Consider the following 10,038-nt stretch of genomic DNA (forward strand, 5'->3'; position numbering starts at 1 on the left):
CAGTTGTTGGAAAACAGAGCAAAATCGAATGAAACGGCGACGAAAAGCCTACGACACTCGGTATTCCCAGCCGGTCACCCATGCAAGTACTAACCGAGCCCGACATTGTTTAACTTCCGAAATCGAACGAGATCGGGTGCATTCACCGTGGTATGGTTGTAGGCGATAAAGTAGTAGTCTATTCGGCTATTTGTATTTCGCAGTTGTTGGAAAACAGAGCAAAATCGAATGAAACGGCGACAAAAAGCCTACGACACTCGGTATTCCCAGCCGGTCACCCATGCAAGTACTAACCGAGCCCGACATTGCTTAACTTCCGAGATCGAACGAGATCGGGTGCAATCAAAGTGGTATGGTTGTAGGCGATAAAGTAGTAGTCTATTCGGCTATTTGTATTTCGCAGTTGTTGGAAAACAGAGCAAAATCGAATGAAACGGCGACGAGAAGCCTACGACACTCGGTATTCCCAGCCGGTCACCCATGCAAGTACTAACCGAGCCCGACATTGCTTAACTTCCGAGATCGAACGAGATCGGGTGAATTCAACGTGGTATGGTTGTAGGCGATGAAGTAGTAGTCTATTCGGCTATTTGTATTTCGCAGTTGTTGGAAAACAGAGCAAAATCGAATGAAACGGCGACAAAAAGCCTACGACACTCGGTATTCCCAGCCGGTCACCCATGCAAGTACTGACCGAGCCCGACATTGCTTAACTTCCGAGATCGAACGAGATCGGGTGCATTCAACGTGGTATGGTTGTAGGCGATAAAGTAGTAGTCTATTCGGCTATTTGTATTTCGCAGTTGTTGGAAAACAGAGCAAAATCGAATGAAACGGCGACGAGAAGCCTACGACACTCGGTATTCGCAGCCGGTCACCCATGCAAGTACTAACCGAGCCCGACATTGCTTAACTTCCGAGATCGAACGAGATCGGGTGCATTCAACGTGGTATGGTTGTAGGCGATAAAGTAGTAGTCTATTCGGCTATTTGTATTTCGCAGTTGTTGGAAAACAGAGCAAAATCGAATGAAACGGCGACGAAAAGCCTACGACACTCGATATTCCCAGCCGATCACCCACGCAAGTACTAACCGAGCCCGACATTGCTTAACTTCCGAGATCGAACGAGATCGGGTGCATTCAACGTGGTATGGTTGTAGGCGATAAAGTAGTAGTCTATTCGGCTATTTGTATTTTGCAGTTGTTGGAAAACAGAGCAAAATCGAATGAAGCGGCGACGAAAAGCCTACGACACTCGGTATTCCCAGCCGGTCACCCATGCAAGTACTAACCGAGCCCGACATTGCTTAACTTCCGAGATCGAACGAGATCGGGTGCATTCAACGTGGTATGGTTGTAGTCGATAAAGTAGTAGTCTGTTCTGCTATTTGTATTTTGCAGTTGTTAGAAAACAGAGAAAAAACAAATGGAACGGCGACGAAAAAAAAGCCTACGACACTCGGTATTCCCAGCCGGTCACCCATGCAAGTACTAACCGAGCCCGACATTTCTTAACTTCCGAGATCGAACGAGATCGGGTGCATTCAACGTGGTATGGTTGTAGGCAATAAAGTAGTAGTCTATTCGGCTATTTGTATTTCGCAGTTGTTGGAAAACAGAGCAAAATCGAATGAAACGGCGAGGAAAAGCCTACGACACTCGGTATTCCCAGTCGGTCACCCATGCAAGTACTAACCGAGCCCGACATTGCTTAACTTCCGAGATCGAACGAGATCGGGTGCATTCACCGTGGTATGGTTGTAGGCGATGAAGTAGTAGTCTATTCGGCTATTTGTATTTCGCAGTTGTTAGAAAACACAGCAAAATCGAATGAAACGACGACGAAAAGCTTACGACACTCGGTATTCCCAGCCGGTCACCCATGCAAGTACTAACCGAACCCGACATTGCTTAACTTCCGAGATCGACGAGATCGGGTGCATTCAACGTGGTATGGTTGTAGGCAATAAAGTAGTAGTCTATTCGGCTATTTGTATTTCGCAGTTGTTGGAAAACAGAGCAAAATCGAATGAAACGGCGACGAAAAGCCTACGACACTCGGTATTCCCAGCCGGTCACCCATGCAAGTACTAACCGAGCCCGACATTGCTTAACTTCCGAAATCGAACGAGATCGGGTGCATTCACCGTGGTATGGTTGTAGGCGATAAAGTAGTAGTCTATTCGGCTATTTGTATTTCGCAGTTGTTGGAAAACAGAGCAAAATCGAATGAAACGGCGACGAAAAGCCTACGACACTCGGTATTCCCAGCCGGTCACCCATGCAAGTACTAACCAAGCCCGACATTGCTTAACTTCCGAGATCGAACAAGATCGGGAGCATTCAACGTGGTATGGTTGTAGGCGATGAAGTAGTAGTCTATTCGGCTATTTGTATTTCGCAGTTGTTAGAAAACTCAGCAAAATCGAATGAAACGACGACGAAAAGCTTACGACACTCGGTATTCCCAGCCGGTCACCCATGCAAGTACTAACCGAACCCGACATTGCTTAACTTCCGAGATCGACGAGATCGGGTGCATTCAACGTGGTATGGTTGTAGGCGATAAAGTAGTAGTCTATTCGGCTATTTGTATTTCGCAGTTGTTGGGAAACAGAGCAAAATCGAACGAAACGGCGACGAAAAGCCTACGACACTCGGTATTCCCAGCCGGTCACCCATGCAAGTACTAACCGAGCCCGACATTGCTTAACTTCCGAGATCGAACGAGATCGGGTGCATTCAACGTGGTATGGTTGTAGGCGATAAAGTAGTAGTCTATTCGGCTATTTGTATTTCGCAGTTGTTGGAAAACAGAGCAAAATCGAAGGAAACGGCGACGAAAAGCCTACGACACTCGGTATTCCCAGCCGGTCACCCATGCAAGTACTAACCGAGCCCGACATTGCTTAACTTCCGAGATCGAACGAGATCGGGTGCATTCAACGTGGTATGATTGTAGGCGATAAAGCACTAGTCTATTCGGCTATTTGTATTTCGCAGTTGTTGGAAAACAGAGCAAAATCGAATGAAACGGCGACGAAAAGACTACGACACTCGATATTCCCAGCCGGTCACCCATGCAAGTACTAACCGAGCCCGACATTGCTTAACTTCCGAGATCGAACGAGAACGGGTGCATTCAACGTGGTATGGTTGTAGGCGATAAAGAAGTAGTCTATTAGGCTATTTGTATTTCGCAGTTGTTGGAAAACAGAGCAAAATCGAATGAAACGGCGACGAAAAGCCTACGACACTCGGTATTCCCAGCCGGTCACCCATGCAAGTACTAACCGAGCCTGACATTGCTTAACTTCCGAGATCGAACGATAACGGGTGCATTCAACGTGGTATGGTTGTAGGCAATAAAGTAGTAGTCTATTCGGCTATTTGTATTTCGCAGTTGTTGGAAAACAGAGCAAAATCGAATGAAACGGCGACAAAAAGCCTACGACACTCGGTATTCCCAGCAGGTCACCCATGCAAGTACTAACCGAGCTCGACATTGCTTAACTTCCGAGATCGAGTGCATTCAACGTGGTATGGTTGTAGGCGATAAAGTAGTAGTCTATTCGGCTATTTGTATTTCGCAGTTGTTGGAAAACAGAGCAAAATCGAATGAAACGGCGACGAAAAGCCTACGACACTCGGTATTCCCAGCCGGTCACCCATGCAAGTACTAACCGAGCCCGACATTGCTTAACTTCCGAGATCGAACGAGATCGGGTGCATTCAACGTGGTATGGTTGTAGGTGATAAAGTAGTAGTCTACTCGGCTATTTGTATTTCGCAGTTGTTGGAAAACAGAGCAAAATCGAATGAAACGGCGACGAAAAGCCTACGTCACTCGGTATTCCCAGCCGGTCACCCATGCAAGTACTAACCTAGCCCGACATTGCTTAACTTCCGAGATCGAACGATAACGGGTGCATTCAACGTGGTATGGTTGTAGGCGATAAAGTAGTAGTCTATTCGGCTATTTGTATTTCGCAGTTGTTGGAAAACAGAGCAAAATCGAATGAAACGGCGACAAAAAGCCTACGACACTCGGTATTCCCAGCCGATCACCCATGCAAGTACTAACCGAGCCCGACATTGCTTAACTTCCGAGATCGAACGAGATCGGGTGCATTCAACGTGGTATGATTGTAGGCGATAAAGTAGTAGTCTATTCGGCTATTTGTATTTCGCAGTTGTTGGAAAACAGAGCAAAATCGAATGAAACGGCGACGAAAAGCCTACGACACTCGATATTCCCAGCCGATCACCCATGCAAGTACTAACCGAGCCCGACATTGCTTAACTTCCGAGATCGAACGAGATCGGGTGCATTCAACGTGGTATGGTTGTAGGCGATAAAGTAGTAGTCTATTCGGCTATTTGTATTTTGCAGTTGTTGGAAAACAGAGCAAAATCGAATGAAGCGGCGACGAAAAGCCTACGACACTCGGTATTCCCAGCCGGTCACCCATGCAAGTACTAACCGAGCCCGACATTGCTTAACTTCCGAGATCGAACGAGATCGGGTGCATTCAACGTGGTATGGTTGTAGTCGATAAAGTAGTAGTCTGTTCTGCTATTTGTATTTTGCAGTTGTTAGAAAACAGAGAAAAAACAAATGGAACGGCGACGAAAAAAAAGCCTACGACACTCGGTATTCCCAGCCGGTCACCCATGCAAGTACTAACCGAGCCCGACATTTCTTAACTTCCGAGATCGAACGAGATCGGGTGCATTCAACGTGGTATGGTTGTAGGCAATAAAGTAGTAGTCTATTCGGCTATTTGTATTTCGCAGTTGTTGGAAAACAGAGCAAAATCGAATGAAACGGCGAGGAAAAGCCTACGACACTCGGTATTCCCAGTCGGTCTCCCATGCAAGTACTAACCGAGCCCGACATTGCTTAACTTCCGAGATCGAACGAGATCGGGTGCATTCACCGTGGTATGGTTGTAGGCGATAAAGTAGTAGTCTATTCGGCTATTTGTATTTCGCAGTTGTTAGAAAACAGAGCAAAATCGAATGAAACGGCGACGAAAAGCCTACGACACTCGGTATTCCCAGCCGGTCACCCATGCAAGTACTAACCAAGCCCGACATTGCTTAACTTCCGAGATCGAACAAGATCGGGAGCATTCAACGTGGTATGGTTGTAGGCGATGAAGTAGTAGTCTATTCGGCTATTTGTATTTCGCAGTTGTTAGAAAACACAGCAAAATCGAATGAAACGACGACGAAAAGCTTACGACACTCGGTATTCCCAGCCGGTCACCCATGCAAGTACTAACCGAACCCGACATTGCTTAACTTCCGAGATCGACGAGATCGGGTGCATTCAACGTGGTATGGTTGTAGGCAATAAAGTAGTAGTCTATTCGGCTATTTGTATTTCGCAGTTGTTGGAAAACAGAGCAAAATCGAATGAAACGGCGACGAAAAGCCTACGACACTCGGTATTCCCAGCCGGTCACCCATGCAAGTACTAACCGAGCCCGACATTGTTTAACTTCCGAAATCGAACGAGATCGGGTGCATTCACCGTGGTATGGTTGTAGGCGATAAAGTAGTAGTCTATTCGGCTATTTGTATTTCGCAGTTGTTGGAAAACAGAGCAAAATCGAATGAAACGGCGACAAAAAGCCTACGACACTCGGTATTCCCAGCCGGTCACCCATGCAAGTACTAACCGAGCCCGACATTGCTTAACTTCCGAGATCGAACGAGATCGGGTGCAATCAAAGTGGTATGGTTGTAGGCGATAAAGTAGTAGTCTATTCGGCTATTTGTATTTCGCAGTTGTTGGAAAACAGAGCAAAATCGAATGAAACGGCGACGAGAAGCCTACGACACTCGGTATTCCCAGCCGGTCACCCATGCAAGTACTAACCGAGCCCGACATTGCTTAACTTCCGAGATCGAACGAGATCGGGTGAATTCAACGTGGTATGGTTGTAGGCGATGAAGTAGTAGTCTATTCGGCTATTTGTATTTCGCAGTTGTTGGAAAACAGAGCAAAATCGAATGAAACGGCGACAAAAAGCCTACGACACTCGGTATTCCCAGCCGGTCACCCATGCAAGTACTAACCGAGCCCGACATTGCTTAACTTCCGAGATCGAACGAGATCGGGTGCATTCAACGTGGTATGGTTGTAGGCGATAAAGTAGTAGTCTATTCGGCTATTTGTATTTCGCAGTTGTTGGAAAACAGAGCAAAATCGAATGAAACGGCGACGAGAAGCCTACGACACTCGGTATTCGCAGCCGGTCACCCATGCAAGTACTAACCGAGCCCGACATTGCTTAACTTCCGAGATCGAACGAGATCGGGTGCATTCAACGTGGTATGGTTGTAGGCGATAAAGTAGTAGTCTATTCGGCTATTTGTATTTCGCAGTTGTTGGAAAACAGAGCAAAATCGAATGAAACGGCGACGAAAAGCCTACGACACTCGATATTCCCAGCCGATCACCCATGCAAGTACTAACCGAGCCCGACATTGCTTAACTTCCGAGATCGAACGAGATCGGGTGCATTCAACGTGGTATGGTTGTAGGCGATAAAGTAGTAGTCTATTCGGCTATTTGTATTTTGCAGTTGTTGGAAAACAGAGCAAAATCGAATGAAGCGGCGACGAAAAGCCTACGACACTCGGTATTCCCAGCCGGTCACCCATGCAAGTACTAACCGAGCCCGACATTGCTTAACTTCCGAGATCGAACGAGATCGGGTGCATTCAACGTGGTATGGTTGTAGTCGATAAAGTAGTAGTCTGTTCTGCTATTTGTATTTTGCAGTTGTTAGAAAACAGAGAAAAAACAAATGGAACGGCGACGAAAAAAAAGCCTACGACACTCGGTATTCCCAGCCGGTCACCCATGCAAGTACTAACCGAGCCCGACATTTCTTAACTTCCGAGATCGAACGAGATCGGGTGCATTCAACGTGGTATGGTTGTAGGCAATAAAGTAGTAGTCTATTCGGCTATTTGTATTTCGCAGTTGTTGGAAAACAGAGCAAAATCGAATGAAACGGCGAGGAAAAGCCTACGACACTCGGTATTCCCAGTCGGTCTCCCATGCAAGTACTAACCGAGCCCGACATTGCTTAACTTCCGAGATCGAACGAGATCGGGTGCATTCACCGTGGTATGGTTGTAGGCGATAAAGTAGTAGTCTATTCGGCTATTTGTATTTCGCAGTTGTTAGAAAACAGAGCAAAATCGAATGAAACGGCGACGAAAAGCCTACGACACTCGGTATTCCCAGCCGGTCACCCATGCAAGTACTAACCAAGCCCGACATTGCTTAACTTCCGAGATCGAACAAGATCGGGAGCATTCAACGTGGTATGGTTGTAGGCGATGAAGTAGTAGTCTATTCGGCTATTTGTATTTCGCAGTTGTTAGAAAACACAGCAAAATCGAATGAAACGACGACGAAAAGCTTACGACACTCGGTATTCCCAGCCGGTCACCCATGCAAGTACTAACCGAACCCGACATTGCTTAACTTCCGAGATCGACGAGATCGGGTGCATTCAACGTGGTATGGTTGTAGGCAATAAAGTAGTAGTCTATTCGGCTATTTGTATTTCGCAGTTGTTGGAAAACAGAGCAAAATCGAATGAAACGGCGACGAAAAGCCTACGACACTCGGTATTCCCAGCCGGTCACCCATGCAAGTACTAACCGAGCCCGACATTGTTTAACTTCCGAAATCGAACGAGATCGGGTGCATTCACCGTGGTATGGTTGTAGGCGATAAAGTAGTAGTCTATTCGGCTATTTGTATTTCGCAGTTGTTGGAAAACAGAGCAAAATCGAATGAAACGGCGACAAAAAGCCTACGACACTCGGTATTCCCAGCCGGTCACCCATGCAAGTACTAACCGAGCCCGACATTGCTTAACTTCCGAGATCGAACGAGATCGGGTGCAATCAAAGTGGTATGGTTGTAGGCGATAAAGTAGTAGTCTATTCGGCTATTTGTATTTCGCAGTTGTTGGAAAACAGAGCAAAATCGAATGAAACGGCGACGAGAAGCCTACGACACTCGGTATTCCCAGCCGGTCACCCATGCAAGTACTAACCGAGCCCGACATTGCTTAACTTCCGAGATCGAACGAGATCGGGTGAATTCAACGTGGTATGGTTGTAGGCGATGAAGTAGTAGTCTATTCGGCTATTTGTATTTCGCAGTTGTTGGAAAACAGAGCAAAATCGAATGAAACGGCGACAAAAAGCCTACGACACTCGGTATTCCCAGCCGGTCACCCATGCAAGTACTAACCGAGCCCGACATTGCTTAACTTCCGAGATCGAACGAGATCGGGTGCATTCAACGTGGTATGGTTGTAGGCGATAAAGTAGTAGTCTATTCGGCTATTTGTATTTCGCAGTTGTTGGAAAACAGAGCAAAATCGAATGAAACGGCGACGAGAAGCCTACGACACTCGGTATTCGCAGCCGGTCACCCATGCAAGTACTAACCGAGCCCGACATTGCTTAACTTCCGAGATCGAACGAGATCGGGTGCATTCAACGTGGTATGGTTGTAGGCGATAAAGTAGTAGTCTATTCGGCTATTTGTATTTCGCAGTTGTTGGAAAACAGAGCAAAATCGAATGAAACGGCGACGAAAAGCCTACGACACTCGATATTCCCTGCCGATCACCCATGCAAGTACTAACCGAGCCCGACATTGCTTAACTTCCGAGATCGAACGAGATCGGGTGCATTCAACGTGGTATGGTTGTAGGCGATAAAGTAGTAGTCTATTCGGCTATTTGTATTTTGCAGTTGTTGGAAAACAGAGCAAAATCGAATGAAGCGGCGACGAAAAGCCTACGACACTCGGTATTCCCAGCCGGTCACCCATGCAAGTACTAACCGAGCCCGACATTGCTTAACTTCCGAGATCGAACGAGATCGGGTGCATTCAACGTGGTATGGTTGTAGTCGATAAAGTAGTAGTCTGTTCTGCTATTTGTATTTTGCAGTTGTTAGAAAACAGAGAAAAAACAAATGGAACGGCGACGAAAAAAAAGCCTACGACACTCGGTATTCCCAGCCGGTCACCCATGCAAGTACTAACCGAGCCCGACATTTCTTAACTTCCGAGATCGAACGAGATCGGGTGCATTCAACGTGGTATGGTTGTAGGCAATAAAGTAGTAGTCTATTCGGCTATTTGTATTTCGCAGTTGTTGGAAAACAGAGCAAAATCGAATGAAACGGCGAGGAAAAGCCTACGACACTCGGTATTCCCAGTCGGTCACCCATGCAAGTACTAACCGAGCCCGACATTGCTTAACTTCCGAGATCGAACGAGATCGGGTGCATTCACCGTGGTATGGTTGTAGGCGATAAAGTAGTAGTCTTTTCGGCTATTTGTATTTCGCAGTTGTTAGAAAACAGAGCAAAATCGAATGAAACGGCGACGAAAAGCCTACGACACTCGGTATTCCCAGCCGGTCACCCATGCAAGTACTAACCAAGCCCGACATTGCTTAACTTCCGAGATCGAACAAGATCGGGAGCATTCAACGTGGTATGGTTGTAGGCGATGAAGTAGTAGTCTATTCGGCTATTTGTATTTCGCAGTTGTTAGAAAACACAGCAAAATCGAATGAAACGACGACGAAAAGCTTACGACACTCGGTATTCCCAGCCGGTCACCCATGCAAGTACTAACCGAACCCGACATTGCTTAACTTCCGAGATCGACGAGATCGGGTGCATTCAACGTGGTATGGTTGTAGGCAATAAAGTAGTAGTCTATTCGGCTATTTGTATTTCGCAGTTGTTGGAAAACAGAGCAAAATCGAATGAAACGGCGACGAAAAGCCTACGACACTCGGTATTCCCAGCCGGTCACCCATGCAAGTACTAACCGAGCCCGACATTGCTTAACTTCCGAAATCGAACGAGATCGGGTGCATTCACCGTGGTATGGTTGTAGGCGATAAAGTAGTAGTCTATTCGGCTATTTGTATTTCGCAGTTGTTGGAAAACAGAGCAAAATCGAATGAAACGG

General features: G+C 46.6%; 41 non-coding genes and 9 pseudogenes across 41 annotated transcripts; all 50 read right to left on the reverse strand.

The window, feature by feature from the left end:
• Positions 1-45: 45 nt before the first annotated feature.
• LOC144417432 (5S ribosomal RNA) lies at positions 46-164 on the reverse strand. Its single transcript, XR_013473325.1, has one exon. It is a non-coding gene; the product is annotated as a 5S ribosomal RNA (ribosomal RNA).
• Positions 165-245: 81 nt separating this feature from the next.
• Positions 246-364, reverse strand: LOC144414765 (5S ribosomal RNA). Its single transcript, XR_013470654.1, has one exon. It is a non-coding gene; the product is annotated as a 5S ribosomal RNA (ribosomal RNA).
• Positions 365-445: 81 nt separating this feature from the next.
• Positions 446-564, reverse strand: LOC144415025 (5S ribosomal RNA). Its single transcript, XR_013470917.1, has one exon. It is a non-coding gene; the product is annotated as a 5S ribosomal RNA (ribosomal RNA).
• Positions 565-645: 81 nt separating this feature from the next.
• On the reverse strand, positions 646-764 carry LOC144414816 (5S ribosomal RNA). Its single transcript, XR_013470706.1, has one exon. It is a non-coding gene; the product is annotated as a 5S ribosomal RNA (ribosomal RNA).
• Positions 765-845: 81 nt separating this feature from the next.
• LOC144414975 (5S ribosomal RNA) lies at positions 846-964 on the reverse strand. Its single transcript, XR_013470867.1, has one exon. It is a non-coding gene; the product is annotated as a 5S ribosomal RNA (ribosomal RNA).
• An 81-nt stretch (positions 965-1,045) lies between these two features.
• Positions 1,046-1,164, reverse strand: LOC144416528 (5S ribosomal RNA). Its single transcript, XR_013472421.1, has one exon. It is a non-coding gene; the product is annotated as a 5S ribosomal RNA (ribosomal RNA).
• An 81-nt stretch (positions 1,165-1,245) lies between these two features.
• Positions 1,246-1,364, reverse strand: LOC144415273 (5S ribosomal RNA). Its single transcript, XR_013471165.1, has one exon. It is a non-coding gene; the product is annotated as a 5S ribosomal RNA (ribosomal RNA).
• An 85-nt stretch (positions 1,365-1,449) lies between these two features.
• On the reverse strand, positions 1,450-1,568 carry LOC144415967 (5S ribosomal RNA). The gene has a single exon (XR_013471861.1). It is a non-coding gene; the product is annotated as a 5S ribosomal RNA (ribosomal RNA).
• Positions 1,569-1,649: 81 nt separating this feature from the next.
• LOC144415490 (5S ribosomal RNA) lies at positions 1,650-1,768 on the reverse strand. The gene has a single exon (XR_013471382.1). It is a non-coding gene; the product is annotated as a 5S ribosomal RNA (ribosomal RNA).
• Positions 1,769-1,849: 81 nt separating this feature from the next.
• On the reverse strand, positions 1,850-1,967 carry LOC144418136 (5S ribosomal RNA; annotated as a pseudogene).
• An 81-nt stretch (positions 1,968-2,048) lies between these two features.
• On the reverse strand, positions 2,049-2,167 carry LOC144417059 (5S ribosomal RNA). Its single transcript, XR_013472952.1, has one exon. It is a non-coding gene; the product is annotated as a 5S ribosomal RNA (ribosomal RNA).
• Positions 2,168-2,248: 81 nt separating this feature from the next.
• Positions 2,249-2,367, reverse strand: LOC144416421 (5S ribosomal RNA). Its single transcript, XR_013472314.1, has one exon. It is a non-coding gene; the product is annotated as a 5S ribosomal RNA (ribosomal RNA).
• Positions 2,368-2,448: 81 nt separating this feature from the next.
• LOC144418137 (5S ribosomal RNA) lies at positions 2,449-2,566 on the reverse strand (annotated as a pseudogene).
• Positions 2,567-2,647: 81 nt separating this feature from the next.
• LOC144413716 (5S ribosomal RNA) lies at positions 2,648-2,766 on the reverse strand. The gene has a single exon (XR_013469607.1). It is a non-coding gene; the product is annotated as a 5S ribosomal RNA (ribosomal RNA).
• Positions 2,767-2,847: 81 nt separating this feature from the next.
• LOC144414552 (5S ribosomal RNA) lies at positions 2,848-2,966 on the reverse strand. Its single transcript, XR_013470442.1, has one exon. It is a non-coding gene; the product is annotated as a 5S ribosomal RNA (ribosomal RNA).
• An 81-nt stretch (positions 2,967-3,047) lies between these two features.
• On the reverse strand, positions 3,048-3,166 carry LOC144417468 (5S ribosomal RNA; annotated as a pseudogene).
• An 81-nt stretch (positions 3,167-3,247) lies between these two features.
• On the reverse strand, positions 3,248-3,366 carry LOC144412073 (5S ribosomal RNA; annotated as a pseudogene).
• An 81-nt stretch (positions 3,367-3,447) lies between these two features.
• LOC144412889 (5S ribosomal RNA) lies at positions 3,448-3,556 on the reverse strand (annotated as a pseudogene).
• An 81-nt stretch (positions 3,557-3,637) lies between these two features.
• On the reverse strand, positions 3,638-3,756 carry LOC144415108 (5S ribosomal RNA). Its single transcript, XR_013471000.1, has one exon. It is a non-coding gene; the product is annotated as a 5S ribosomal RNA (ribosomal RNA).
• Positions 3,757-3,837: 81 nt separating this feature from the next.
• Positions 3,838-3,956, reverse strand: LOC144418290 (5S ribosomal RNA; annotated as a pseudogene).
• An 81-nt stretch (positions 3,957-4,037) lies between these two features.
• Positions 4,038-4,156, reverse strand: LOC144415889 (5S ribosomal RNA). The gene has a single exon (XR_013471783.1). It is a non-coding gene; the product is annotated as a 5S ribosomal RNA (ribosomal RNA).
• Positions 4,157-4,237: 81 nt separating this feature from the next.
• Positions 4,238-4,356, reverse strand: LOC144416145 (5S ribosomal RNA). Its single transcript, XR_013472039.1, has one exon. It is a non-coding gene; the product is annotated as a 5S ribosomal RNA (ribosomal RNA).
• An 81-nt stretch (positions 4,357-4,437) lies between these two features.
• LOC144415274 (5S ribosomal RNA) lies at positions 4,438-4,556 on the reverse strand. The gene has a single exon (XR_013471166.1). It is a non-coding gene; the product is annotated as a 5S ribosomal RNA (ribosomal RNA).
• An 85-nt stretch (positions 4,557-4,641) lies between these two features.
• On the reverse strand, positions 4,642-4,760 carry LOC144415968 (5S ribosomal RNA). Its single transcript, XR_013471862.1, has one exon. It is a non-coding gene; the product is annotated as a 5S ribosomal RNA (ribosomal RNA).
• Positions 4,761-4,841: 81 nt separating this feature from the next.
• LOC144415886 (5S ribosomal RNA) lies at positions 4,842-4,960 on the reverse strand. The gene has a single exon (XR_013471780.1). It is a non-coding gene; the product is annotated as a 5S ribosomal RNA (ribosomal RNA).
• An 81-nt stretch (positions 4,961-5,041) lies between these two features.
• LOC144416422 (5S ribosomal RNA) lies at positions 5,042-5,160 on the reverse strand. The gene has a single exon (XR_013472315.1). It is a non-coding gene; the product is annotated as a 5S ribosomal RNA (ribosomal RNA).
• An 81-nt stretch (positions 5,161-5,241) lies between these two features.
• Positions 5,242-5,359, reverse strand: LOC144418138 (5S ribosomal RNA; annotated as a pseudogene).
• An 81-nt stretch (positions 5,360-5,440) lies between these two features.
• LOC144417433 (5S ribosomal RNA) lies at positions 5,441-5,559 on the reverse strand. The gene has a single exon (XR_013473326.1). It is a non-coding gene; the product is annotated as a 5S ribosomal RNA (ribosomal RNA).
• An 81-nt stretch (positions 5,560-5,640) lies between these two features.
• On the reverse strand, positions 5,641-5,759 carry LOC144414766 (5S ribosomal RNA). The gene has a single exon (XR_013470655.1). It is a non-coding gene; the product is annotated as a 5S ribosomal RNA (ribosomal RNA).
• An 81-nt stretch (positions 5,760-5,840) lies between these two features.
• LOC144415027 (5S ribosomal RNA) lies at positions 5,841-5,959 on the reverse strand. The gene has a single exon (XR_013470919.1). It is a non-coding gene; the product is annotated as a 5S ribosomal RNA (ribosomal RNA).
• Positions 5,960-6,040: 81 nt separating this feature from the next.
• On the reverse strand, positions 6,041-6,159 carry LOC144413718 (5S ribosomal RNA). The gene has a single exon (XR_013469609.1). It is a non-coding gene; the product is annotated as a 5S ribosomal RNA (ribosomal RNA).
• An 81-nt stretch (positions 6,160-6,240) lies between these two features.
• LOC144414976 (5S ribosomal RNA) lies at positions 6,241-6,359 on the reverse strand. The gene has a single exon (XR_013470868.1). It is a non-coding gene; the product is annotated as a 5S ribosomal RNA (ribosomal RNA).
• An 81-nt stretch (positions 6,360-6,440) lies between these two features.
• Positions 6,441-6,559, reverse strand: LOC144416146 (5S ribosomal RNA). Its single transcript, XR_013472040.1, has one exon. It is a non-coding gene; the product is annotated as a 5S ribosomal RNA (ribosomal RNA).
• An 81-nt stretch (positions 6,560-6,640) lies between these two features.
• Positions 6,641-6,759, reverse strand: LOC144415275 (5S ribosomal RNA). Its single transcript, XR_013471167.1, has one exon. It is a non-coding gene; the product is annotated as a 5S ribosomal RNA (ribosomal RNA).
• An 85-nt stretch (positions 6,760-6,844) lies between these two features.
• LOC144415969 (5S ribosomal RNA) lies at positions 6,845-6,963 on the reverse strand. Its single transcript, XR_013471863.1, has one exon. It is a non-coding gene; the product is annotated as a 5S ribosomal RNA (ribosomal RNA).
• Positions 6,964-7,044: 81 nt separating this feature from the next.
• Positions 7,045-7,163, reverse strand: LOC144415887 (5S ribosomal RNA). Its single transcript, XR_013471781.1, has one exon. It is a non-coding gene; the product is annotated as a 5S ribosomal RNA (ribosomal RNA).
• An 81-nt stretch (positions 7,164-7,244) lies between these two features.
• Positions 7,245-7,363, reverse strand: LOC144416423 (5S ribosomal RNA). Its single transcript, XR_013472316.1, has one exon. It is a non-coding gene; the product is annotated as a 5S ribosomal RNA (ribosomal RNA).
• Positions 7,364-7,444: 81 nt separating this feature from the next.
• Positions 7,445-7,562, reverse strand: LOC144418139 (5S ribosomal RNA; annotated as a pseudogene).
• An 81-nt stretch (positions 7,563-7,643) lies between these two features.
• LOC144417435 (5S ribosomal RNA) lies at positions 7,644-7,762 on the reverse strand. The gene has a single exon (XR_013473328.1). It is a non-coding gene; the product is annotated as a 5S ribosomal RNA (ribosomal RNA).
• Positions 7,763-7,843: 81 nt separating this feature from the next.
• On the reverse strand, positions 7,844-7,962 carry LOC144414767 (5S ribosomal RNA). The gene has a single exon (XR_013470657.1). It is a non-coding gene; the product is annotated as a 5S ribosomal RNA (ribosomal RNA).
• An 81-nt stretch (positions 7,963-8,043) lies between these two features.
• On the reverse strand, positions 8,044-8,162 carry LOC144415028 (5S ribosomal RNA). The gene has a single exon (XR_013470920.1). It is a non-coding gene; the product is annotated as a 5S ribosomal RNA (ribosomal RNA).
• An 81-nt stretch (positions 8,163-8,243) lies between these two features.
• On the reverse strand, positions 8,244-8,362 carry LOC144413719 (5S ribosomal RNA). Its single transcript, XR_013469610.1, has one exon. It is a non-coding gene; the product is annotated as a 5S ribosomal RNA (ribosomal RNA).
• Positions 8,363-8,443: 81 nt separating this feature from the next.
• Positions 8,444-8,562, reverse strand: LOC144414977 (5S ribosomal RNA). Its single transcript, XR_013470869.1, has one exon. It is a non-coding gene; the product is annotated as a 5S ribosomal RNA (ribosomal RNA).
• Positions 8,563-8,643: 81 nt separating this feature from the next.
• Positions 8,644-8,762, reverse strand: LOC144417033 (5S ribosomal RNA). Its single transcript, XR_013472925.1, has one exon. It is a non-coding gene; the product is annotated as a 5S ribosomal RNA (ribosomal RNA).
• Positions 8,763-8,843: 81 nt separating this feature from the next.
• Positions 8,844-8,962, reverse strand: LOC144415276 (5S ribosomal RNA). Its single transcript, XR_013471168.1, has one exon. It is a non-coding gene; the product is annotated as a 5S ribosomal RNA (ribosomal RNA).
• An 85-nt stretch (positions 8,963-9,047) lies between these two features.
• LOC144415970 (5S ribosomal RNA) lies at positions 9,048-9,166 on the reverse strand. The gene has a single exon (XR_013471864.1). It is a non-coding gene; the product is annotated as a 5S ribosomal RNA (ribosomal RNA).
• An 81-nt stretch (positions 9,167-9,247) lies between these two features.
• LOC144415491 (5S ribosomal RNA) lies at positions 9,248-9,366 on the reverse strand. The gene has a single exon (XR_013471383.1). It is a non-coding gene; the product is annotated as a 5S ribosomal RNA (ribosomal RNA).
• An 81-nt stretch (positions 9,367-9,447) lies between these two features.
• Positions 9,448-9,566, reverse strand: LOC144416424 (5S ribosomal RNA). Its single transcript, XR_013472317.1, has one exon. It is a non-coding gene; the product is annotated as a 5S ribosomal RNA (ribosomal RNA).
• An 81-nt stretch (positions 9,567-9,647) lies between these two features.
• Positions 9,648-9,765, reverse strand: LOC144418140 (5S ribosomal RNA; annotated as a pseudogene).
• An 81-nt stretch (positions 9,766-9,846) lies between these two features.
• LOC144417060 (5S ribosomal RNA) lies at positions 9,847-9,965 on the reverse strand. Its single transcript, XR_013472953.1, has one exon. It is a non-coding gene; the product is annotated as a 5S ribosomal RNA (ribosomal RNA).
• Positions 9,966-10,038: the final 73 nt, after the last annotated feature.

Source organism: Styela clava, chromosome 15, assembly GCF_964204865.1.
Source record: "Styela clava chromosome 15, kaStyClav1.hap1.2, whole genome shotgun sequence".
Lineage (NCBI taxonomy): Eukaryota > Metazoa > Chordata > Ascidiacea > Stolidobranchia > Styelidae > Styela > Styela clava.